The sequence below is a fragment of the Capra hircus genome, chromosome 5 (assembly GCF_001704415.2).
Source record: "Capra hircus breed San Clemente chromosome 5, ASM170441v1, whole genome shotgun sequence".
In the NCBI taxonomy this organism is placed as follows: Eukaryota; Metazoa; Chordata; class Mammalia; order Artiodactyla; family Bovidae; genus Capra; species Capra hircus.
Window position 1 is genome coordinate 100856446 of NC_030812.1, and position 27441 is coordinate 100883886.

The window sequence follows — 27441 nt, forward strand, 5'->3', positions numbered from 1 at the left end:
CACACTCACTGTCCACAGGCTGGAGGAGGGTGGGGCCCTGGAGGACGGGGGTCTGAGCCCTGAGGGAGAGATGCTGAAAGGACCAGAGAAGGAGGCTTCCTCCCATGGAGCCTGTCTTTCTAGTAGAGGTGAAGACGAGGTACTTTCCACTGCCTCCTGCAGGCAGCTGAGATTCTGGTCCTTTCTTCTCAATAGTGTTTCCTGGCAGAGCCTTTTCTCACAGTTTTTCTTGAAATCAGGGCTAACCCTTCTGGTACATAGAGTAGAGAAGTCTTCAAGCCACTGTGCTAGTTTTGTTTGTTCTTATAACAAGTTGCTACATTGTTAGTGGTTTTAAAACAACATATTTATTTCCTTACACTCCTTCAGAAAGGCTCTTCTTCTATTTAGCTTAGGGCAAAGCTGGCTCCAGCAGGGATTCTCACAGCTGCCCATCACTAGACTGTTTCTGCTTTGTATTGGGGTATAAAGTTCAGGTGAAGAGCCAAGGACTCGGCCATACATATACATGGATCCATTTCCCCCAAACTTCCCTCCCCTCCTGAAAGTTATTTAATTTAACTGACTTTCCTGTTCTTTAACCCTCCCAACCTTCTAATCATCGCTGTTTCTTCAGAAAACCAGACCCAGGTGCTGCCCCAGTGCGACCACTTTGTGTCTGAACCAGCAGGCTCTGCGGCCTCAGAGGAGAGCGCCCCCTACTGCTCAGGTGAGGGTCCCACAGGACAGAAGACCCTTCTCATTCCCCAGGTCAGCCCCCCATTGTCCCATTTCTCTCTCCTCAGACAGCAGGCAGCTCCGCCTGGTGGACGGGGGCGGTCCCTGCGCCGGGAGAGTGGAGATCTTTGACCAGGGCTCCTGGGGCACCATCTGTGATGACGGCTGGGACCTGGACGATGCCCGCGTGGTGTGCAGGCAGCTGGGCTGTGGAGAAGCCCTCAATGCCACGGGGTCTGCTCACTTTGGGGCAGGATCAGGGCCCATCTGGCTGGACGACCTGAACTGTGCTGGAAATGAGTCCCAGGTGTGGAGGTGCCCTTCCCGGGGCTGGGGGCAGCACGACTGCAGACACAAGGAGGACGCGGGGGTCATCTGCTCAGGTCAGCACTCCACACTGTCCACAGGCTGGGGGAGGGGTGGGGCCCTGGAGGATGGGGACCTGAGCCCTGAGGGAGAGATGCTGAAAGGACCAGAGAAGGAGGCTTCCTCCCTTGGAGCCTGTCTTTCCAGCAGAGGGGAAGATGAGGTGCTTTCACTGCCTCCTGCAGCAGCTGAGATTCTGGTGCTTTCTTCTCAGTAGTGTTTCCCGGCAGAGCCTTTTCTCACAGTTTTTCTTGCAATCAGGGCTCACCCTTCTGGTACATAGAGTAGAGAAGTCTTAAAGCCACTGTGCTAGTTTTTGTTTGTTCTCTAACAAATTGCTACATTGTTAGTGGTTTAAAACAACATATTTATTTTCTTACACTTCTCTAGCTTAGATGTCCAGCAGGGATCTTACTGGGCTGTGATAAAAGTTTCAGTAGGGCCACGTCACTTCTGATCCTCTGGGACAGAATCTGTTTCCTGTCTTTTCCAGCTCGTAGAAGCTGCCTGCCTTCCTTCACTCATAACCCCCTTCTGTTCATCATCAGACCAGCAACGCTCCACCTCTCTGACAATTATCCATATTCAGATCTCCCTCTAACCCGAATGAGGAAAAGGATTCCACTTTAAAGGATAGTGAGTCTAAGAATGTGATTAGACTGTGTTCAGGTGGTTAATCTGCTACATTTCAGATTACTCTTACCATCCCAAGGACCATACCTTAATCACATATGTAAAGTCTCTTTTGCCAGATAAGGAAACACAGACACAGCTTCCATGTAGACATCTGTGGGTCCATTATTCTATCTGCCTCCACACTGTTCACATCACATCCCTTTCATACCCTCTCTTGGATGTTTTGTCAGGAAGCAGGAGTCAGCTCCCTCTCCCTGCAGGTGTCCAGGATGGTCTTCCTTTCAGTTCATATCCACTATATCATGGTGGTAGAAATATTTAGAAAGACAGTCAGAAATGGACAAAGTCAGGTGAAGAGGAGACAAGTTTCACTCTGGTCATCTAATGGATTTGCTTCCTCAGCTGGGTCACAGATGAATGTTCACAATTTGGGGGAGAGAGGAAGACCCAGAGCACTGAGTGGGGTGCTCACTGTGTCCTGTCTCCTCCTTTTCGATCTCAGAGTTCCTGGCCCTCAGGATGGTGAGCGAGGACCAGCAGTGTGCTGGGTGGCTGGAAGTTTTCTACAACGGGACCTGGGGGAGTGTCTGCCGCAGCCCCATGGATGATGTCACCGTGTCCATCATCTGCAGTCAGCTTGGCTGTGGGGACAGTGGAAGTCTCAACACCTCTGTTGGTCTCAGGGAAGGTTCTAGACCTCGGTGGGTAGATTTAATTCAGTGTCGGAAAACTGATACCTCCCTCTGGCAGTGTCCTTCTGGCCTGTGGAAATTCAGTTCATGCTCTCCAAAGGAGGAAGCCTACATCTCCTGTGCAGGTGACTTATGTCTGTTTCTGTGTCTTTCCCAATTCTGTGGGATGTTATATTTTAAAATCTAAGTGATGGGTTTAAGTTGAGTTCATAAAATGAAGTTTGGATGGAGCTCATTTTATCTACATGTTCCAAACTTGCTTTCTTAAAATTTTAATTAATATAATTAATACACCATTATATTTTTTGCTGTGTACAAGATAATGCTTATATGTTTGTGTATACTGATAAATGATCACTACAGTAAGTTAGTTATGTCTCTATATATGGATCCATATATATGTAGATCCATATATATGGATCCATATATATAGTTAAATATTTTTCTTACATGATGAGAATCTTTAAGATGTAGTTTCTTGCCAACTTTCAAATAGACAATACAGAATTCACTATAGTCACAATTCTGTATGTTGTGTCTCTTCACCTATTAATTTTATAGTTCAAATTTATACCTTTTGATTACCTTTGCCTGCACCAAATCCCCCACCTCTGGCAGCCACCAACTACTCAGCATCTCTGAACTTGCTTTTTGTTTTAATATTACACATATAAATGAGATTACATGCTATTTTTCTTTCTCTGTCTGATTTGTTTCACTTAACATAATGCACTCAAGGTCCATCCATGTTGTTGCAACTGGCAAGATTTTCTTCTTTTTTATGGGTGGATATAAGTCTATATTACATTTTCTTTATCCATTCATCAGTGAAGACTTACATTGTTTGACTCATATATATTGCTATAAAATACTAAAAGGTAATACTGTTAAAGTGCTGCAGTCAATACGTCAGCAAGTTTGGAAGATTCATCAGTGGCCACAGGACTGGAGAAGGTCAGTTTTCATTTCAATCTCAAAGGGCAATGCCAATGAATGGTCAAACTGCCTCACAATTGTGCTCATTTCACATGCTAGCAAGGTTATGCTCAAAGTCTTTCAAGTTAGGCTTCAGCAGTAAGTGAACTGAGAATTTCTGAGATGTACAAGCTGGGTTTAGAAAAGGCAGAGAATCCAGAGATCAAATTGCCAACACTTGTTGGATCATAGAGTAAGCCAGAGAATTCCAGAAAAACATCTGCTTCATTGACTACATAAAGCCTTTGACCATGTGGATCGACTGTGAAAAATTCTTAAAGAGATGAGAATACCAGAGCACCTTACCTGCTTCCTGAGAAACCTGTATGCAGATCAAAAAGCAGCAGTTGGAACTGGACGTGAAACAACCGACTGGTTCTACATAGGGAAAAGAGTTCGTCAAGGCTGTATATTGTCACCCTGTTTATTTAACTTATATGCAGAGAACATCATAGGAAATGCCAGGCTGGATGAATTAAAGCTGGAATCAAGATTGCTGTGAGAAATATCAACAACCTCAGATACACAGATGCTACCACTCTAATGGCAGAAAGCAAAGAGGAACTAAAGAGCCTCTCATTGAGGGTTAAAGAGGAGAGTGAAGAAGCTGGCTTACAGCTCAACATTCAACATTCTAAAAACTAAGATCATCAGCACTTCTTGGCAAATAAAATGGAAGAAAGTGGAAACAGTGACAGATTTTCTTTTCTTGGACTCCCAAATCACTGCTGACGGTGACTGCAGCCATGAAATTAAGAGGCTTGCTCCTCTGTGACAAACCTAGACAAGGTATTAAAAAGAGACATCACTTTGCTGACAAAGGTCCATATGGTCAAAGCTATATTTTTTCCAGTAGTCCTCTCTAGACGTGAGAGCCAGGTTATAGAAGAAGCTAAAAAGAGTTGATTCTTTTGAATTGTGGTTCTTGGATGCCACAGTTGCATTGAGAGTCCTTTGGGCAGCAAGGAGATCAAACCAATCAATCCTAAAGGAAATCAACCCTGAATATTCATTTCAAGGACTGATGCTGAAAGGCTCATTTCAAGGAGCCTGGCAGGCTGCAGTCCTTGGGGTTGTAAAGAGTCAGACACGACTGAGTGACTAACACTTTCATTTTTCAATCTGCAGATAGTGTCAATTTTGCCTCTTCCTTTCAGATTTGGATATCTTGATTTTCTTTTTACTGCCTGATGAATCTGGATAGGACTACCAAAACTAAGTTGAATAAAAGTGGTGAGAGTAGACATTTTTGTCTTGTGTCTAATTTCAGAGGAAAAGCTTTCGGTTTTTTACAGTCAAGTATAATGTTAGCTGTGTACTTTTCATATGGCCTTAATTATGTTGAGATGCAATCCTCTATACCTACTTTGTAAAATAATTTTTACTGTAAGTGGATGTTGAATTTGTCAAACACTTTTTCTGCATTCTTTGAGGATATGATTTTTACCTTCATTGGATTTATTTGGTGTATCACATTGATTAATTTGTGAATGTTGGACTATCCTTGTATCCTTGGAACAAATATCACTTGATCATCATGTATGATTCTTTTAGTGTATTGTCAAATTCATTTTTGTAATGTTTTGTGGACAATTTTTGCACCTGTATTTATCAGAGTATTAGCCCGTAATTTTCTTTTCTCATGGTGTCCTTATCTGGCTTTGGTATTAGACTAATGTTGGCTTCAGAAAATGAATTTGGAAGTGTTCTTTTCTTCTGTTTTTGGAAGAATCTGAGAAGGCTCCCCCACTAAATACTGTTACATTGGGAATTGAGATTTCAGCAATAAATTTTGAATGAAATAAATAAATGTTGGCGAGGGCGACAGATAGTCAAACCATAGCACCTTATTCCTTCAACATTTCTCTCTCTGTTTCTCTTTCTCTTTCCCTCCCCCTCCACACACACACACACACACACATACCCCATTCAGGTACACCTTGAATGGTATGCTGGATGTTGCCTGAAACCCATAGCTAAGAGAATGTGGGATCAGATACTTCAAAAGCAGAGGCTCATTCCCTTCCTTGCCTCTCTTTGCTCATCTCTTTGTCTTTTTCATTTGAAGGCTAAAGAAGCATTAAACTATGAAACCTTTTATTGATGATGTTTTTCCTACAATTAAACTCTGTGAATTGAGAGGTGGTAAAGTCTTTGACCATGAAAATGAGCAACCTGCTCACAGAGGTCCTGCCATCATTTTCTCAGAGGTTCTCTGCTTATAGTGGGTAGGAGTTTTGATAGGATGATCTGTAAAGAATATAGAAATATTGATACTTTATGACAGGTACTATTTACCCTTCTGGTTTTTTGAATTTATATTTATTTCTGTCAGCTTCAATTCTTTTATATATATTTTCTGTCTTTTGTTTATTATTTCTGCATCTTCTCAATACAAATTTTTCTCAGTAGGCTTTTTTTCACTATTGCAAAAATTTCTGGCTTACTCAGTGTGTACATATATGTGTCCATATATCTTCTCAGAATTCTACTAAGTCTTTCCTGTATACTTCCTTTTTAAGAGATTCCTAACCAACACTATGGGCTTTTCTGGTGGCTTAGACAGCAAAGAAACTGCCTGCAGTGTGGGAGACCTGGGCTTGATCCCTGGGTAGGGAAGATCCAGTAGAGAAGTGAATAGCAATCCACTCCACTATGTTTTTCTGGAAAATCCTATGGACAGAGGAGGCTGGTGAGCTGCAGTCCATAGGGTCACAAAGAGTTGGACATGACTGAGCGACTAACACACACACACACACGTAACCAACACTTCATTGTGGAGCAATTATCTCCCAATTAAAAATAAATTTAGAAAAGAGGGTTCCCTTTTACAACAGTAGTCTTCACTTGCCCACTGTCACACTGAATAATAGGTAAGAGTAGTTTATAATCTATCTAATAATTTTCCATTAAAATATGTACATGATATTTTGAATATAAATTGACTGTGCTTCTGGCCTGATTAATTTTAATATGAACTATTATCATAGACTGTTACCTTTAATTTATATTTGGATTACTATTTCACTGATTAGTATGAATTTAAAAAAATTTTATTTCACTGAATTTTATTTGTTTATTCATAATAAATATTTATCAAGCCTCTATCTAGGTATTTAGAAATGGTTTTCCATAAATATTGTTGAATGAGTGCATACAATGTACAGGCACTGTCCTAATAGCAGAAACATGGCACATATAAGATATACAAGGTCCTTCTTCTAATGGACTTTTCTCTCAGAGGAGTGTGTGTATATTCGTAGATGTCCATGTTTATATCTGCTGTGGGGTGTGAAGACTGATAAACAAGTAAATATTTAAGGTAATTTCAGCTGGTGATCAGATGCAGTGAATGTTTCAGCCCAGGAGATAATGAGCCTGTATTTTCACATGTCATTTGCACTGAGCCATGCTCCTGCTGCTAAGTTGCTTCAGTTGTGTCCGACTCTGTGCGACCCCATAGACAGCAGCACACTAGGCTCCTCCGCCTCTGGGATTCTCCAGGCAAGAACACTGGAGTGGGTTGCCATTTCGTTCTCCAATGCATGAAAGTGAAAAGCGAAAGTGAAGTCGCTCAGTGTGCCCGGCTCTTAGCGACCCCATGGACTACCTACCTGGCTCCTCCGTCCATGGGATTTTCCAGGCAAGAGTACCACAGTGGGGTACCATGGACCTTAGATAATCTTATGTGGGGACAGGAACACCCTCAGGTGTTCGTGATCCACTGTTTCCCTGTTGTTTGTGAGAGGGTAACAGGCAGGAAGGCCAGGGGTCTGCAAATGGAGGAAATAGCCTGCAAGTGTCAGACATTTTTATTTCTCTTAAGCGGCAGGAGGAAACAAAGTAGCGATATTTTTTCCTTCTCTATACAAATTTAAAAGGAGATTTCTCTTAAAATTCTGTGTTGTCATAATGCCACCTGGTTTCACTTGAAGTTAACAAATGCCTTTTTCTTATGGAAATGTTTATCTTAGGCTATGCTACTGTACTATGCATACACCCCAAACTCTGTCTTCAAGTCGGTTCCGCCTTTTGGGCTCAGAACCTACTTGATAAACCAGTACGTTATACTCCGATATTGTTCCTCTAATCTATGTAAATGAAACTATTTGTATGGTGATCTGCCCTTCTTCAAGATTCAAGTTAATCCTTTTATGGCCCAAGATGAACCATTTGGAGCCAAGATTATCCCCAAATACATCCTATGGGTGAGGGGCCTGGTGCATTCCAAGTTTTGAGACGTTCCTTTCTTTCATTAACAGACTGCTGGTGACTATATGACATCTAGCTAAAGACTAGCAGGGGGTATTCTTTCTGCCCCCTTCTGATTCCTATGGCAGAAGCTTTCTCTATCTCCTTTATACTTTAATAAAACGTTATTACACAAAAGCTCTGAGCGATCAAGCCTCATCTTTGGCCCCGGATTGAATTCTTCTCCTCCGGGGGCCAAGAATCCCGGCGTCGTAATTCAACAACAACCTTTCATTTGCAGGAAGAAGACCCAAGAGCTGTCCAACTGCTGCCCCCTGCACAGGTATATCAGCCCCCTCTCCCCTGTGGCTCCCAGGGGCTCCTTCCTCCCACCAGGGCAGTCACAGGAGGGGCTGCTGCCTTTTCAGACAGGGAGAAGCTCCGGCTCAGGGAAGGAGACAGCGAGTGCTCAGGGCGGGTGGAGGTCTGGCACAGCGGCTCCTGGGGCACCGTGTGCGATGACTCCTGGAGCCTGGCAGAGGCCGAGGTGGTGTGTCAGCAGCTGGGCTGTGGCCAGGCCCTGGAAGCCGTGCGGGCTGCGACATTCGGCCCTGGAAATGGGAGCATCTGGCTGGATGAGGTGCGGTGCGCGGGCTGGGAGTCCTCCCTGTGGGACTGTGCTGCGGAGCCCTGGGGGCAGAGCGACTGCAAGCATGAGGAGGACGCTGGTGTGAGGTGCTCTGGTGAGTGAGGGGCTCGGGGTCCATGTAGGTGAGCTGGGGCAGTGTGGGGGCAGTGGGCTGGGCCGGGCATGGTGAGGAGATTGTGTTCAGACATCCCGGGTGCTGGGGCTCTGATCTAGGATGGGGGAGCTGGGAGGACTGGACACTGATGTTGTGGAGACTGAGGGGTGATTTCAGGTTCAGGAAGGAAAAGATTTGCCTGCGTTCTTGCCAATTATTCTTCCCCACACTACTGTTTTTCTCTTTAGGTGTAAGGACAACATTGCCCCCGACTACAGCAGGTACTGTGATCCATCCATGGGCAGGGGAGAATACTCAAATACTGGGGACCTGTCCTACGGGCTCTCTGACAGCTCAGAAGAGGAAAGAGTCTGAGGAGCCATGGCTGCTGGGGAGCAGCCAGGGCATTACACTGGGGCAATCACCTGCCTTGATGTCCAGGGTCAAATGTTCTCATGCCCGGGGCCAACGACGTCTGCTTCCCATGTTGGAGAATCTGAGGAACTCCCACCTGCCCTTGAGTGTTGCTCCTCATCTGTGGGGTGCAGGTCCCTGGATGTTTGATGCTCTGTCTCCTGAAGCCCAAGGAGAGGAGATAAGCTGGGTCCTCAGAGGCCGTCTCGGCAGGGCAGCTCCCTGACAATCCCCAGCTCTGCCTCGGGGCCATACTGGCCAGAGTGGAGTTGACTTGTCTCAGGACGAGACCTGAGGGAGCCCTGACACTGTCTGAGGCTGAGACGCCATTGTCTGGAGCTCCGGAAAATGCTGACACAGGAGATTTCTCTGTGCCCAAGACTATCTCCAGCCCTTTTTCCTGTTCTCCTTAGGGACCAGAACAACCTCAAATTCTCTCCCTGGCATCTTCTCCCTGCCTGGGGTCCTCTGCCTCATCCTGGGGTCCCTTCTCTTCCTGGTCCTCGTCATCCTGGTGACTCAGCTGCTCAGATGGAGAGCAGAGCGCAGAGGTGGGCTGCAGGGGGACCTGTGGACCAGGGAGGCTGTGTGGAGGCGGGAGATGGGGCAGGTGTGAGGAGGGGAACCTGGGCCAGGTACTGTTCTGAGTTGCAGACTCCATGTGCTCCGTGCTGAGCTCTAAGGGCTGAGTAGACAGAAGTTCTTAGGACTGGAGTGTGAGCTCTCATGAGTCATGGCCTCGCCTGTGAGAACAGAGTTGGCACTGAGCTGTAATCAGGGTCAGACGAGGGGAGAAGGTGCTGACATGGTACACGGGGTAGGAGACGATGCTGAGGTCCTGGCAACCCCCGTGTGAGCATCAGGGAGATGACAGTGGGCTGGCTGGATTGGGGTATCTGGGGAAGCTTCTCTGACCTGCTGGGTGATCTCTCAGCTTTATCTAGCTATGAAGATGCTCTTGCTGAAGCTGTGTATGAGGAGCTCGATTACGTTCTGACACAGAAGGAAGGTCTGGGCAGCCCAGGTGAGTGTCTCTGTCTGCCCTGCTGGGATCTCTGGTTGCCACCACCCCCTGGCTGTGCACATCTTCTCAGCACCTGCAGACCCCATGTGTGCCCCAGGCTCACAGAGACGGCTCCTCCAGAGAGGCAGAATGGCTCTCAGAGCCCCGTGATCTCCCAGCCTCTGTCTACACTGCAGGAGCCAGGCCTGCCCCTTCTCAGCCTTAACACAGGTCCCGTGGGTGTGGGGTGGGTCATTCTGTGTGTTGTGTGATGTTTGTCTCCACATGAGGCTTCCCGTCAGATTTCTCACTGACTAAACTGCCGTATTACACCAGAGATGGTGAGGACAACAGTGACTCCAGATCCGCTCCAGGAAATAGAGGTGGACCTGCCTCTGCTGGGCTTTGGGGAGGAGAGTTTCCCTCAAAGGAGGTTTAAGGGGAATAGTTTTCCTTTGAGGGACCAGAAGCATCCCTTGTGTCCAGATGGGGTTCGTCCTTCTCCTTCTCTGGCTGTTCGGTGATGTCTCATGTCGGGGCTGGTCTCTCTGTGTCCAGAATCACCACAGGCACAGAATGTTTTTTAAAAATAACATCTGTATAGCGCAATTTGTCAAAGTCCTTTAGCAATGCTCAAGGGTGGAAGAGTTGCTTTGAGATATGTAGTTTCCATCAGAAAATATTAATTATGTAAAATCATGTTTTGGCTTATGGACACATCAAAATGAAACATGGTCTTAGAGAAAAAAGTCTTTTGAAACAAGGAATGACTGGTGCCTCTATTCAGAAACTCAGAAACTCTGGGTCAGAAGGTATCTTAGGTATTCCCCAGAACAACCCACTTACTGTAGTTTCATACACTCCCTTGTCTGCTCTTGGAACCCCCAGATCAGAGGACTGATGTCCCTGCTGAAAATTATGATGATGCTGAAGAAGTACCAGTGCCTGGAACTCCTCCTGCCTCTCAGGGGAGCAACGAGGAAGTGCCCCCAGAGAAAGGCAATGGGGTGAGGTCCTCTCAGACCGGTGAGTGGGGTCAGTTCATCTCCTGCAATCTTTCTATCTGGAAAGAGTGAATTTGTGCTCCTCAATGCCCAGCCTCCCTAGAGATTCAAAATATAGCTAATCTCATACATTTGATAGCATCATCTTGACCATATGCCATATTTAATGCTTTCAGACTCCTTCTGAGGAGTGAGGAATCACTCTGCCTTTGGCATTTATGTCTCCATAATGTGACATAAACTGATCACTTTATATGTGATATACTTGCAGGAAGATTTATAGATTAGGGAATTTCCTGGTGGTCCAGAGGTTAGGATTCTGCACTTTCGCTGCTCGGGCCTAGGTTCAACCCTGGTCAAGGAACTAAGATCCCGCAAGCATTGTGTCATGGCTGAAAGAGAAACTTATCGATTAATTGAGCATATTTAAAAGAAAGCTAAGTGCTGAAGAGTTGATGCTTTTGAACTGTAGTGTTGGAGAAGACTCTTCAGAGACCCTTGGATGGCAAGGAAATCAATCTTGAATAGTCATTGGTAGGACTGAGCTGAAATAGAAGCTCTAATACCTTGGCCAACTGGTGTGAAGAACTGACTCCTTAGAAAAGATCCTGATGCTGGGAAAGATTGAAGGCAGGAGGAGAAGGAGATGACAGAGGATGAGATGGCTGGATGGCATCACTGACTCAATGGATATGAGTTTGAGGAAGCTCTAGGAGTTGGTGATAGACAGGGAAGCCTGGTGTGCTGCAGTCCATGGAGTCACAGAGAGTCAGGCATGACTGAGTGACTGAACTGAACTGAACCAAATTCAAAGGTGGAACAAGTGTTTTAATAATATCTTTGCACTGTCTCATACATGAAGGCAAACCATTCAATATCACAGTAATCCAGGTCTAAGCCGAATCAGTAATGCTGAAGAAACTGAAGTTGCCATTCTATGAAGACCTACATGACCTTTTAGAACTATCACCTAAAAAAGATGTCCTTTTCATTATAAGGGACTGGAATGCAAAATTAGGAAGTCAAGAGATACCTGGAGTAACAGCCAAATTTGGTCATGGAGTATAAAATGAGGCAAGGCAAAGGCTTATAGTGTTTTGCCAAGAGAATGCACTGGTCATAACAAACACCCTCTTCCAAGAACACAAGAGAGGACTCTACATGTGGACATGATCAGATGGTCAGTACTGAAATCATGTTGATTATATTCTTTGCAGCCAAAGATGGAGACGCTCTATACAGTCAGCAAAAACAAGACCGGGAGCTGACTGTGGCTCAGATCATGAGCTCCTTATTGCCTAATTCAGACTTAAATTGAAGAAAGTAGAGAAACCCACTAAACCATTCAGGTATGGCCTAAATCAAATTCCGTGCGATTATACAGTAGAAGTGACAAGTAGATTCAGGGCATTAGGTCTGATGGGGAGAGTGCCTGATGAATTATGGACAGAGGCACGTGACATTGTACAAGAGGCAGGGATCAAGACCATCGCCAAGAAAAAGAAATGCAAAAAGGCAAAATGGCCTCCTCAGAGGCCTTCTCAGACATGAGGAGGCCTTACAAATAGCTGAGAAAAGAGGAGAAGTGAAACCAAAGGAGAAAAGGAAAGATATATCCATTTGAATATAGAGTTCCAAAGAATAGGAAGGAGAGATGAGAAAGCCTTCCTCACTGATCAATGCAAAGAAACAGAGGGAAACAATGGAATGGGAAAGACTAGAGATCTCATCAAGAAAGTTACACATACCAAGGGAATATTACAGGCAAAGATGGGTAAAATAAAGGACAGAAATACTATGGACCTAACAGAAGCAGAAGTTATTAAGAGGAGGTGGCAAAGAATACACAGAAGAACTATACAAAAAAATCTTCATGACCCAGATAATCATGAAGGTGTGATCACTAACGTAGAGCCAGATATCCTGGAATGTGAAGTCAAGTGGGCCTTAGGAAGCATCACTATGAACAAAGCTAGCGGAATTGATGGAATACCAGTTGAGTTCTTTCAAATCCTAAAAGATGATGCTGTGAACGTGCTGCACTCAATATGCCATCACATTTGGAAAACTTAGCAGTGGACATGGGACTGGAAAAGGTCAGTTTTTATTCCAGTCCCAAAGAAAGGCAATGCCAAAGAATGCTCAGACTACCGCTCAATTGCACTCATCTCACAAGCTAGCAAGGTAATGCTCAAAATTCTCCAAGCCAGGCTTCAGCAATATGTGAACCTGATGTTCAAGCTGGCTTTAGAAAAGGCAGAGGAACCAGAGATCAAATTGCCAACATCTGCTGGACCATCAAAAAAACCAGAGAGTTCCAGAGAAACATCCTATTTCTGCTTTATTAACTATGCCAAAGCCTTTGACTGTGTGTATCACAATAAACTGATATTTCAGTAGCTGCGAGAAGACACTCATTCTCTAGAAAAGAGTATTTCTCCATCTGAGGGCCTATGTAGTTCCTGGGGAGGAGATATCTGTGGCTGCACCTGTGATACTATTTGTGGACATTTGGGAACAGGAGTCAAGTCAACTAAGAGCAGACTTGGGTCGTGAGTGAGGAATTCAGATTTTTCCTGTTTCCAATCTCCCTCTTATTGTGAATTTGCATCTATCACCTGTGAAAGGAGAACAATTTAGATTCCTTTTTATGATTCTTACCATTGCTGGGCATCTCGTTGGTATTGTGTTGCCTGGAAGCAGGTCTCCTAGAGCTCCTGAGCACAGGTCTCCCTGTGATGCAGGATTTCCACATGCACTGAGGCCCAGGAGACCACATGAACTGGAATCTGAGAGGACAGCTGGGATCCATCCTTCACTGGACTCATGTGAAATAGCCTGAGCCTCTCTCCCCACACCTGGGTCCCAGGGATGCTTTGTCATAAGCACTTGCTTGACTACCTTCCACCAGGGGTTCTGTCCCATCCTCGTGTCTCAGTTCTAATCAAACTTCTCTTTTCTATTTCAGGCTCTTGTCTGAACTTCTCCAGAGAAGGCTGCTGATCCTGGGGAAGGAGAAGAGAGCCTCTGGCTGCTCCAGGGGAAGAAAGGGGATGCTGGGTACGATGATGTTGAACTCAGTGCCCCGGGAACATCCACAGTGACTTTCTTGTGATGCTGTATCAAATATGAGATGAAGCCTCAGATATTCTAATTGCCTGTATTTCAATAGAGTAGTGGCTGACCTGTAATTGTGTCATATGAAAATTGCTCAAAATGAAATATTCTGAATAAATTAACTTTTTGCTGTGCTGTTAATTTAGCAAGTTCCATGCCAAATGCTTTTAGAGGATTGGCCCTCAAATGCCATCTTCCTCAAAGGAAATGCAAGATGAGTGAGCTGACCTGCTTTCTCACCTATCTTAGAGGCTAATGAGGGCATGCTCACAAGTGCTCCAGGTCACCCTTATTTAGAAAAGTATGTAAACTTTGTCTACATTCACACACCCCTTCCTAACAAGATGAACTCATGGGAAAAAATAAAAAACAGTTCTAAACATATCTGTGTTTGTAGCTTGTTCTTGAACACCAGACCGGATGTGAGCTTCAAAGTGGGAGGTTGGCTGGTGGGAAAGAATAGATACAGCTTTCCTTATTCCTGCCTCAATATTCACAGGCCAATTAAAAATCTAACTGTGCATAGCTACCTCTTCCTTTTTCATCTCTCATTTATTCCTTTAGTGGATACAGACACCTCTTTGCTCATCTCCCATGTCTTTTTGATTATCCAAACCTTCTAAATCCATTCTTTCTTCTCCATCTCTTCCCACTATTTCTTCAGGATGCTGCTATTTCTTGTCTCTCCAAGGATCTCTCCTTCTAAGAGAATTATATCAGTTCATATACATCTTCAAGTTGATGGAAGGCAACTTGGTGCTCACCCACACCCTGTACTCAGGTGGGACAAGAGGGCAAGAAAGTGGAGACGTAGGCAGAGGGGATCCAGAAGAATGGATGTAGATAGAAAGATCAGGAACATTTGGCTATTTATGTTTCAGAGATATGCATGGAGGCATCTGACATGACTGATCTCTTAGAGGAAGAATTTCAGACCAAGGGGCTTCTTTGAAAACATCTATTTTTTCAGATATTTCAAGAGTGTTTCAAGATTGTTTCAAGATTGCTTTAATCTGGTTACTACTGAAAATGGAACTGTGATCCTGCTGTGACTCCTCAGGGTAGAGAGAGCTCTCATGAAGAAGTGGCAAAGTAAAGATTACGTTTACACAGCACTACCCCTGCAAACCCTCTGCACCCCCACCGCCCGGCCAATTCCATTGTGGACATGTGGAGAAGCTGCTGAACTAATATAAAACCTGAGAGTGCTGGCCTGGTTCTGAGCTGGACCCACCCAGTTTCTTGGCTGATGACTCTGGATGGTTTCTAGGGCTCCAACCTCCACTCATGCTTGCACTCTTCATAGTTCTAGGCTGTGCTTGGGGATGGGAAGATGCCCAGGGCTTCTTCCAGGGCAGCTCACATGGCTGTTCACTTGGGAAGTGATGAAATAGATGACATATGATGAAATAAGGCACACATGCAAGAAGCTCAGTGAACTCCAAGAAAACACAGATAAACGATTAAATTCAGGAAGACAACATATGAAGAAAATAAGATTAAAAAAATTATCATCATCATTATTAATGTTTTTATTTTTGGTTGCACTGAGTCTTTGTTGCTGCACATGGGCTTTCTCTAAATGCAGCAAGCACGTTTCTCTATGTGAGGGCTTCTCTTATTGTGAACAGGTTCTAGGCACCCAGGCTTCAAGGGTTGCAGCATCACCTCCTATTTGTGATTTGCGGGTTCTAGAGCTCAAGCTCAGTAATTGTTGAGCTAGGGTGTTACTTCACAGAATAAATTCATATTTTTTAACAGAGATAGAAATCATGAAAAAGGAAGTAAACAGGGAGTTTGCTGATGGTTTTGTGGTTAGGATTCGATGCACTTGCTGCTGTGGTCTGGATTCAGTGTCAGTAGGGGAACTGAGATCCCTCAAGCTTTGCAGTGAGGCAAAGAGAAAAACAGAAGGAACAAAACAGAAAAATGAACCAAACACAAATTCAGATGCTTAAGATTCAGTTCAGGTCAGTGGTTCAGTCGTGTCCAACTCTGCAACCCCATGGACCTCAGCACGCCAGGCTTCTGTGTCCATCACCAACTCCTAGAGCTTGCCCAAACTCATGTCCATTGAGTCTGTGATGCCATCATCCAGCTGTCTTATCCCTGGTCATCCCCTTCTCCTCCTGCCCTCAATCTTTCATAGCGTTAGGGGCTTTCCTATTGAGTCAGTTCTTCACATTTGGTTGTCAAAATATTGGAGTTTCAGCTTCAGCATCAGTCCTTCCAGTGTATACTCTGGAGTGATTTCCTTTAGGATGGACTGGTTGGATCAGTTGCTTAAGGCTACAATGAATGACATGCAACAAAATGAAAAATGCTGCCTAGAGCATCAATAACAGCAGAAGACCCTGTAACTCAGAAGGCAGGACCACTGAGATTACCCAGCCAGGGGACAAAGGAAAAGAGGAATGACCAAGTGTAGAAGAACCTGTGTGAACTGTGGGGCAACATTCACAGAAACAACGTGCACATTATTGGAGTCCCAGAAGGTGATAGAGGGAGAAAGGGACAGAGATTGCACTTCAAGAAATAATACCAGAAAAGTCCGAAATCTGATGAGATTTAGACATCCAAGTTCATGTAGCTAATAAATAGGTCACTCCTCAGAGTTCATTCAAAATGATCATCCCCAAGGCACATTACATGTAATCAAGAAAAAGAGAGAATTCTCTAAGCAGCAAGAGAAAAGTAAATGCTCACAAAAGAGAAATTCCCTTAAAAATATCAGTGGACTTCTGAATAGAAACCTGACAGTCCAGGAGAGAAAGGATGATATATTCAATATTATGGAAAAAACAAACAAACAAACAAACAAACACCCTACCAACCAAGAATAATTTTCTCAGGAAAGTTGTTTTTCATAAATGAAGACAATATAGACTTTCCCAATATAAAGTCAAATCATGAATATCCTGTTGAGGAAAATAACATTTGATGGAATTCATCAACATTAGGCTTGTCTTACAAGATTGCTGAGGGCAATTCTTCAAACTTAATGAAGGATGCTGATTTTTATATGAAAGAAGTAGAAATATGCAACAGACTTGTAAATGTAAGTGCTGAACCCAATTCCGCACACTCTAACGCTGGAATATGGTAGTGTGCTAACCGGTTAGCTTTAGTCTAAAGAAAGTATTAAAATAGCTATAGAGAAAAATATTTTGTTAGTGGATACACAATATAGAGAGAGGTAAATTGACATCAAAAACAAAATGCATAGAAGGGGATAAAAAGGTAGAGCTTTTGCATGTCATTGGAATTAACTTGTTATCAGTGTAGTATATACTGTTGTCCCTCTAAGATGTTTTATGTGAGCCATGCGGCAACAAAAATGTAAAAGCCTACAGTAGATTCACAGAAAGTAACAAGAAGGGACTCAAAGTGCAACATTATCCAAAATTATCAGTTCTCAGTTCTAACTGTTGTGCAGAACAGTTGAGTTGTCCTGGTCTCCACATCATCTTTCAAGATCAGCCCAAGAGGACTCTCCTTCAAAAAGTAAAAGACTAATTAAGCTGTCTGTTATTTTAAGGAAAAGAAATATTTTGGCCCCTCATATCCTTTCTTAGGTCATATCGATGGTGCAGCTGTACTTTTTTAATTGCAAATTTTCTTCCTCTGATATTGCTGTGTGATTTTAATGAAAAAAACTTCCAATGATAAGCCATATGAATATCCTGTCTCCTCAGTTGGGTTTGATTAAGACTTATTAAGAAGCCACATGTAGGTACTTTGTGGTTTGTCTTGTGTATCCTCAGAGATAGAGATTTGCAGTGTTCGTTGTGTCATATTTGTTGGTGATAAGCTGCTTGTTTGTGAAAATCAAATCTTGCCTTGCTAATTGCAAGAAACATATGCCTTTAAAACAAAAATATTAGCTAAATGATGTTCTCAGAAACATTTCTTTATATTTAAGACAATTTCTCTTCAACATTTAGTACAGTGCCACTCAGCCATTCAATAAATATTAGCTGAGCATCTGTTAAGTTATATAGAGAGGGGAGATACAGAGCTTATACACAGGCACAGGCCTCTCTCCAATCCTGGGCCCTGGCAAGGCCTCAGACAATGCCTGCAGACTGCAGGCACCTTGGTTAGCATGCCCAGATTGGGAAGCATTCGGTGACAAGGAAAAGAGATCTGTTCACAGAGTCTTTGATGTTAAAGGAGGAAGACATTTTGCTGTGTTTCTAGTGTTCTTAGGCTGGTCTGCGGGCAGGACTCAGCTGCACCAAAGCTCCACATGCAACAGAGCCTCAGTTCATAGACTTTGAGTCTGAGCAATCACTCAGGCTTTGAACTCTGAGTGCCACCCCAGAGGCACTAACCTTAGGTCTCAGTGGTTTAAGAATCACCACCCACAAGAGCTCAATAGCTCTGCAGTTGGTAGTTACATCAGCTTTGAGCAGAGGTGGGTTAATCATGAAGTTAATGAAGCGTGTTCTTCAGAGCCTCTCCTTGCACCAGCCCCTTCCAAGTCCCAAGGGGGCCCTAGGGCTGTGGTTGAAACAGAGAGGACTCTATGATCCTTGCCCCTCACCGTGTCTTCTGCCTGCCTTTTGCCTGTGGAAAACTTTAGTGAAAGAATATGTTTAATTGGAGAAGCGAGAAACGTGGAAACAAAGGAAAACATTCAAAGGAGACTAAATAATAATATTGTAGTCATTAAGCACAGTAAGGACCTTTAGTTCTTTCTCAAGGATTATGGATGATATTCTGAGCCATGTCCTGGGAGCTTCTTATAGATACAGAACACCAGGTGGAGCAGTGACTACGTGATGACCACACTGTACCCAGGACTTGAGCATCCACAGTCCTGAGAACTGACCACAAGACATGGGAACAAGTCCACCCCAGCACTAAAGATTAACTGTGGATGTTTTGGATGGCATCACCGACTCAATGGACATGAGTTTGAGCAAGCTGCAGGAGCTGGTGATGGACAGGGAAGCCTGGTGTGCTGTAGTCCATGGGGTAGCAAAGAGTCAGACATGACTGAGCAACTGAACTGAATTGAAAGTAACCAAGATGACACTAGTCAGACCACTCATGACCAATGTGAAGATGACTGTACTATTTCTGCATGTAACCCCCCTCCCACTTTGTCTATAAAACTCTCACCGCCTACTTGTCATGGCGGGGTGAACGTTGGCCTTTGAACAGATGTCTGCCACTGCCCCTGCCAGTTGCCGGCATATGAAATAAAGCAAACTTTCTCTTCCACCAACCTGACCTGTTTACTTGCTTTTAAGCAGTGAGCAGCCAGACCCCACACACATACCTTTCTGTAACATGATCACAAAGAGATAGGATTTGAATGTGCCATTTTCTTCAGTTGAGGGGAAGAAAATTCAGCAAAATTATTTCTTACCCAAAGGTGAAGAAATTAATTAACTACATAGAGCACTACATCCAGGAATCAGATTTGTTCCAGAAATCAACAAAAACTGAAGAGGTTTAGAAAGTACATGCTGCCTTTTCATTAGTACAGGATTGGTGGAAAGTAAAAATATGATGAACTGACTAACTTGAGCAAAGGAGAGCTGTTTAAGGATGAAGGTCGAGATGCTAAGAGACAAGTTTGGGAAAGTGAGCCTGACTGTCAGCACAGAGTGATGTAAAGGGAACAGGAGACGCACCAGGGGCGGGCACTCTTAAACAGGACTTAGATCTAGTTATTGGTCAACCAGAAATGGTGATTGAGAATCAACCAGGCCCAAGAGAGGATGCAAGCTGACCACCTGAGGGAGTATCTTGGGATGAAGACACAGAGGAAGAGGAGATCCAGGAAAGTACCTGATTCATGTGACAGCCTCTGTCTTTTTTTCAAGTCTTCCTTCCCCTTTGGATCTGTCAGAATAGACTCCGTTCTGCTACTGGAACAACTGACCCCCAGATCGCAGAGGCAACACACACATGCGTACACACACGCATCACCAACCTACACACGCACCGTGGTCAGCGAGGCAGCATCGGCTGGCCTGTGCCCCACTGGGAACACACAGCTTCTGGGGCAGAAAAGAGAGAGGCTAGGGAGTCACACGGGGTTTTCATGTCTCCACTCGGAAGAGACACGTGTGGCACCACCCCCGTTTCATTGGCCAGAATGAGTCACTGGGAGCTAGAAAAAGAGCTATTTGATGAGTATTATTGTCAATGCCACATCCTTGACAGCAATGCTGTCAGTCTTTTTCTTGCCTTGGTGAAGTTTCTGAGCTACAGCTTTGTGCAGAAATTATATGTGATTGGACCTTCCCCAGAGTGAGATTTGAAGAAGGCATTTTCTATCTGGTTCTTTTGTCTGGATGTGTCTCTGACTCCTTACTCCACTTCAGTCTGTGCCGAGTGGGATTAGTCAGATTCGTGTCTCCCCATCCCTTTCCCGCTCAGTATCATTAACTCCGGGTGGTTTTCAGCATTTGTTCATGCATTCATTTCTTTCTTTACCCACTATTTGTTAAGCTCTTTCTTTTTTTATTTTTTAAAATATAAATTTATTTATTTTAATTGGAGGTTAATTACTTTACGATATTGTATTGGTTTTGCCATACATCAACATGAATCTGGTAACGATAACCCTGTTAAGATCTTTCTATGTCTTTACTTGACTTTAAAGAGATATTGAAGAGTAAGACACAGTACTTGCTCTCAAGAAGCCCCCACTTTAAAGACAGTAAGCAAGATTTTATAGATTAAATAGGCACAGTGGTAATTTTGAGCTGGGGAAATTAGAGTGCATTTAAAAATGAGAAGATTTATGAGTTTTCTTTCTGTAGTGGGCTTAAAAATGTGCCCTCTAGGAATTCAAATATACTATAAATGTAATATACTCTTTTTATCACTGATTTCATCTTGTGCACTAGCAAGGGATGTTTGTGTGGACTGAAAGTTCCATAAAGTTAACACAGACTCTCCTATCTAAAATTTGTCCCTCAACTTAGCTCGGGTTCATTGTAATAATTGTTTTGTCATTTCTAGTTCAAGCTCCCTGCTCCGACTGATTTTTCTCTATTTACGGAGGCACCTTCTTGTCTCTCCTCCCACAGATGGTGTCTGGGGTGGAAGGGCTTCTTCCTTTCCAATAGCAGCAAGGAAGGACCCTTTGTCTGCATGCTCTCCACTGCTTGTCTTTGATTTATTAGCTTTGATCTGCTCTTGTCTCTGGTATCTGATGTTGCACTATGGAGGAATGAATGAGGCCAATTCAGTGCCACACTCTTTGATGTTTCTGGTTATAGACTGTAAAGGGCTGAACAGAGGTGATGGGCTGGACATCGCCAGCTCATAGCCTTGCTTTCCTTCATGCCCTGGTGATGAAGTGGTCTTTGGTAAAGGAGTCTTTACGAACCATAGTCCCATCCATGCAAGGAACACAGATGGTGAGGCAGGTCTCCAATGCTTTGGTATAACAACTCCATTAATAATTTTCCATTAGAGTTGTATGCCTCTTTTTTAATTAAAAATATTTAGTATTTTAGTCACTCTGATTGGTCCTGAGGAAATTTTCCTCAAGCACGCAGGTTTAATTATTAACTTTCCTAGCAAAGAGATTACTGAACCTCTGAAACCACCATATTCTCATGGTGATTTGGGAATAATAATGCTACATGTTGTATTGCTTTACAATCCATAAGGACAAATAGTTAGCCTCAGTAAAAGAACAAGATTTTTTCTGCTTTTTACTTCTGCACTTCTAATTCAAACAGAAGCTGTTCACATTTTTTATAACAAAATTGCTTCCTGTTACAATTGTGTGTGGTTTGAATTGAAAATGTGCCAAATGATAAATTCATAAACATCCTGACCACTTGGCCGTATCTGATTAAGACAGAACAGGAGGCTTCATGGTCCTCACCTGTCAGTGTTCTGTGGTTTGTCTTCTTTATCTTCAGATAGAGAGAGAAATTTGCAGCGTTTATCCATGTTTAGAGCTGGCTGTCTCAGCACTGCTCTTGTGCTGGGGCTTGGTTGTTTCTAGTTATTGCAATTTACTGCATTCATTGCAGAAAGGTGTTGGAGTGAACCATATGTAGCTCATACCATTTGACAGTATTGAAATATCATTCAAACCAATGATGCAGCTTGCACTATGCTGTTACATCCTCACAGCAAGTTAAATTATTTTTCAAAAGATTTCTTTTTGATTGAAATGATTTCTGTAAAATATCAGGCTGACATTCATTCATTCAGGTACACAAAAGACATCATTTAGGAATTGTAATTAGCCAGGCATTGGGGATATGAAGGTGAATTAGATGCAAAATATTTTCTTTTTAATTTTTTTATTTATTTTATTTTTATTTTTTTACTTTACAACTTATGTACACCCGTGGCGGATTCATGTTGAATTAGATGCAAAATGTTTTGCCAAGTACATTCAAGTTTATAAAGTAAAATGATTAAGTAAACAATTTAATTCACGAAAGCTCACCAATGGTAAGATTGAGGTTCTTGAGAAGTTGCATGGGGCACAGAGAGAAGGGGTGATGGGTAGAAGATTCATAACTCTGATTGGCACCAATCACCATCACAGCCTATAGCTCCTGGGAGAGTTCCAAGAGCCACAGTCAAGGCTCCAGGTAACAGAATTGAATTCCTGTGCTAGAGTCCTGGGATTCCTGTGACAAGATGGTGGGAGATCCCTACCTCTGCTTCTTTACTACTACTGTGTGTGTATGTGTGTGTGTTAGTCACTCACTAATGACTAACTCTTTGTGACTCCATGGACTGTAGCCCTTCCAGGCTCCTCTGTCCATGGGATTTCCCAGGCAAGAATACTGAAGTGGGTTGCCATTTCCTTCTCCAGAGGATCTTCCTGACCCAGGGATCGAACTCAGATCTTCTGCACTGCAGGCAGATTCTTTACCATGTGAGTCATCAGGAAGGCAAGTTAACAGTAGTACATAATACCACTACTATGTACTACTGTTATTGTCTGGAAAATTCCATGGACAGAGGAACCTGGAACATGGGGTCACAAAGAGTCAGCCATGACTGAGCAAATCAGCACCAACACATGTATTATTGTTAACTAGTGTTGTAATATCATATGCTAATGTCAACTCACTTAATTTTCACCAAAACTCAGTCATCTAGGCATGATCACAACCCTCCTTTTACTAATCAGAGAGTGTAAGAACCCTGTTCAAGGTCCACACATGGCATGTAGCTCAACTGTGAGTCAAGACCAGGTAGTCTGGCTCCCGAGTCTGTTCTCCTGACCCCTGCCTTCCACTCTCTCAAGTTCACTGTGGACACAGCTGGGTTAGTGTTCTCTCTAAAACTTTCTTTCTCAAATCTTTGATGAGATTGGACACTGAGATTTTCTTATGTGTCAGAGAAGAAGTAAATTCTTCCAAGGGTGAGTTGGTCCATGTTGACCCTGCCACCCCATCTCTGGGGTAGAGGATGCTGCCTGGGGACAGCCTGCCAGCCCTGAGTTAGCCCCTCCTTTCCAGCCCATCCTTCCCTATAACAGAGTCTGGAACCTCAACAGTGTCTTACCTGTGAGATCTCAATCCCAAGGTGAGTGAGACCGTGTGTACCTGGTTCACTAAATGCATCCATGTGTCATCCTGTGGGAGGGATGACTGGACCCCAGAAAGCATGTCCCGTGTTCTAGGTGTCTGTCTGGCAGTTTCTGGTGATGGTGTGGAGTCCATAACTGGGTAAGGAATGATGACTTTGGGCCCAGAGGGAGTAGAGCCTCAATTCCAAGTGACTGAGCAGATTTTGGTCCTTCTCCAGCCCCTGACTTTAAATTTTGGTTTTGATATTTATAATCAGGTTTTATCATTAACGAGTTAAAGGTCCAGATATAGAAGGAGATGGGGCTCAGGTTCAGTCACGGAGTTTGAGAGTGAGAGGACCAGATGACAAGGAAGTGAATCTTGTAAAAATAATGGGTAAATATTAGCATATTTAGAGGGAGGAAAGCTTATGTTCAATTGTCTTTTCTCCTGAGTCTCAAGAAGGAAGGATGGGTATTACAGGACAGAGAAGCTGTGTCTGTGGACTAGGATGAGGGTCCTTCTGGTGGGGGATGTGACAGGGCTGTTAAATGGCAAGCAGCTGCCCTGGGTGTTGGCCAGGCTGAGACATTAAGGTGGGCATGTGTGTGCGGCTCCTGAAGCTGTCTCTGAGCTCCAGTGGGGACTCTGGGGCCTGTGTGTCACAGATGCTTCCTTCCACATCTGTGCTGAAAAGACAGAGTCAGGATGGGGGGTGTCTCAGGCTGGGCTTGTTTGGACCACAGGGCTGCATCATGGGAATCTTGAGCCTGAGGGGGCATGAGAAATGGGGGCAACACATTAGTGACCTTGAATTTTGATGGGGGATCTCTCTTTTGCATCCCTTATGGTCCTTCTCAGTTGAATGCTCATCAGGATTACTTTCTGGAAAGCATCTGAGAGCTTCTCTGATCAGTGGAAACAGAACAAAGCATCAGTGGCTGTACTGGACATCAGTCCCTTCTGCTTGTATCTGTCCCCTCAACCCACATGGGATTCCATTCTTGCTGCCACTTTTCTTCTTAAATGCAGAACAGAGGAGGTGGGGTCACTGATGGTTCCAGAAAGCATGAACCCCTTCTATTCTCTGCTTCACTTGCCCCTTCTTTCCCCATCACATGCAGCTGTCATGTAGAAGACTTTCTATTTCCCCTTCTGTCTGGAGCTGTTCCCTTAAATTACATTTTGCATCATCTTTAGTTATGGTTTATAATACAAATGTATTCTGAATCTTATCAAACCATACTCTCAGCTTATGAGGGGGATAAATGTGAAGTTTAGAAAACTTTAGTCTTTCTAAACTTTAATTTTCTTGTTGTTGTTTAGTTCCTTAGCTGTGTCTGACTCTTCAATGCAATGGACTGCGTGGACACAAAAGGATCACCAGGCCCTTCTGTCCACAGAATTCTCTAGGCAAGAACACTGGAGTGGGTTGCCATTTCCTTATGCAGGGGATCTTCCTGACCCAGGGATCAAATCCACATCTCTTGCTTTGCGGGCGGATTCTTTACTGCTGAGCCATCAGGGAAGCTCCACGCTTTCTTCTAGAGATCCCTGCTACAATTTTGGAAGACTAGAGTTGAATGATGATTCCTCCTCTCTTTGTTTCCTTTAATAGCAATCTCTTTCTCTCCATAAACATTTTTTGGTGACTAACTGAAAGAGATCCTTCACATAAAATGAAATGCAATTAAGGGAAAGGGATTTAACATGTCTGAACGTCCCTATAGGGAACCCGCCTGCCAATTCAGGAGACACAGCTGACATGGTTTTGATCCTTGAGTCAGAAAGATCCCTTTAGAAGGAATCCCACTCCAGTACTCTTGCCTGGGAAATCCGCTGGACAGAGGAGGCTGGCGAGCTACAGTGCAGGGGCTGCCAAGAGTCAGACACGACTGAGCACGCAGGCACGTGCTCCAGGACCCAGTCTCCAGGTCACTCTGAGAAGGGGGCAAACCCTGCAACCTCATCCCCCAACTTGATGGGTCTCACTGCATGCCTCCACAGTCACCTGTGAATTCCTGTACTCCAGGCCCTCATTTTCTGCTGACCTGATAAATATTGTTGTATTTCAGGACTTCTTGAGGTCTCTGCTTCCAACCTGAGCTCAGTGCTGGGGAAAATCATTACTTGATTGTACAAAAGATATTCTCCACAGGCCAACAGATCCCACACCCAGACCCTGTGAGATCTCACAGTCTGTAAATATCGACCAGGGTGATTAGGAGAGAGAAAGGCACTCATGGTTTCTGATGCACCTTTTCTATCCCAGTCCCGGTCATGGGACTGGGCTCTCAGGACCACGGAAGCAGGAGTCAAAGGACTGTGTTGCTCATATAAGGAGATGTGGAAGATTCAGAAGCTCATTGGTGTTCAGAAAGGGGCAGATGCAGCCTCCGATAGTGCCTGAAATGGTGAAAGGTGTTGCTATTGGCTCTCAGGAGGGAGGGTGTAAGGGTGGTCTATATAGACCCGGTCAGCACCCTGATGCCCCCTCATAGGCTGATCCTGCAGCTGGGACTGTGACCTTGAGGACGTGGGGTCAGGATGGCTCTGAGCAGACACCTCTCCCTCCAGGATTCTGGTGTCCTCCTCCTTGGCACCATAATGGGTGGTCAAGGTAAGAGCTGCCCTCTGTCCTGGGTTCACAGCAGGGAGTGGACACTGTGGTTAAAGGAAAAGGGGTCTGGAGCTCTGGGTCTATGGTCTCGGTGTTTTTTGACCAAAAAGGACCCACGCTGACTGTGAACACTGGTCCCTCTCCTCTGCGGGCTACACTGGTCGTAGTGGCAGATTTTACAGAGCAATGAGGTTTGGTCTGGACCGAGCTGGCTCACCCTGAGTCCCTCTGCTGTCTCCCTTGTTCTCAGGGAGCTTCTAGGAGTCCAGTGGCTCCCAGTGTGAAAGGTCCAGCGACTGACCCCAGCGAGGACTCTGGGCTGTTTCCACACACTCCACGTGCCTGGTGTGTGAACACAGCCCCTGGGTCTCCGTGTTTCCTGTGTCTGTACTCCTGTAGGCTCTGTACGTGTGTGCGTGTGTGTGTGTGTGTGTGAAAGTAAGGAGTGTGTGAGGGTGTGTGTTTGTGAGGGTATGAGGAGTATGTGTATGAGTGTGTGAGGAGTGTGTGAGGGTGTGAGTATGTGAGGGTGTGTGTGTGTGTGAAGAGAATGTGTGTGTGAGGGTGTGAAGAGTGTGTGTGTTTGTGGAGTGTGTGAGGAGTGTGTGAGGGTGTGTGATGTTGTGTGTGTGTGTTAGAATGTGTGTGTGTGTGCACGTGTGTATAAGGGGCGACACAGCCTGTCTGTGTGACAGGAATGGGGCTGCTGAGCAGGGACTGAGTCTGCTGGTCTGTGAAGCACACAGGGTCCCACAGGGCTGGGTGTCATGCCGCTGCATGTAACCAGATCAGAGAGAATGGCGCACCTGCCTGCCTCTCTGTGGCTCCTCTCCCCCACTCCCTGGGCTCTCCTCTGCTTGTTGCCGTGTGTGCGCAGCACTGGCTCTGTGAGAGGCTCTGCTTGCTGCCCTCACCTGTTCCCACCAGGTGTTCACTGTGGATCAGACGAGCTTGCAGCCAGGAGAGCGGACCTCTTGTCTGTAGGGATCAGTTGAAGCACAGCCTCAGGTGTATAAGTTCCTGAGTCCCTGCCCCCCGGTCCCTGTGACTCATTTCCTGATGTGCTGGGGCCTGGGACGGTCCTTTCCCCTCCCAGGAGCTGCTGTGACTCTGTAGGGAGCCCTTTCTCTCGTGCCCTCTCCTGTCCCGCCCTGGAGCTGCTTTCCCCTGAGTGAGGGTGGAGAAATGTCACCAATCCTTCCTCATGGTCTGCAGGGTTTTTTGGACAAATCTGCTCATCTCCTTATGGGAGTCCTCTTGGGTGACAGAACTTTTTCTTCTCTTTACGCCTTTAGAATTCTGTCTTTGCATTTGGACAGTTAACTCCGTTAGTCATAGAAAAGGTTGCTTTGGATTGAAATTTGGGGTGACTTATTTTTCTCTCCTGCACCATGTCATGGTTTCTAATATCAGGAAGTCCACTGATATTTTTTAAGGAATTTCTCTTT

At 44.6% G+C, this 27441-nt stretch overlaps 1 pseudogene; it reads left to right on the forward strand.

Moving 5' to 3' along the window:
* LOC102181205 overlaps nt 1-13914 on the forward strand; it is a 15416-nt pseudogene extending 1502 nt beyond the window's left edge.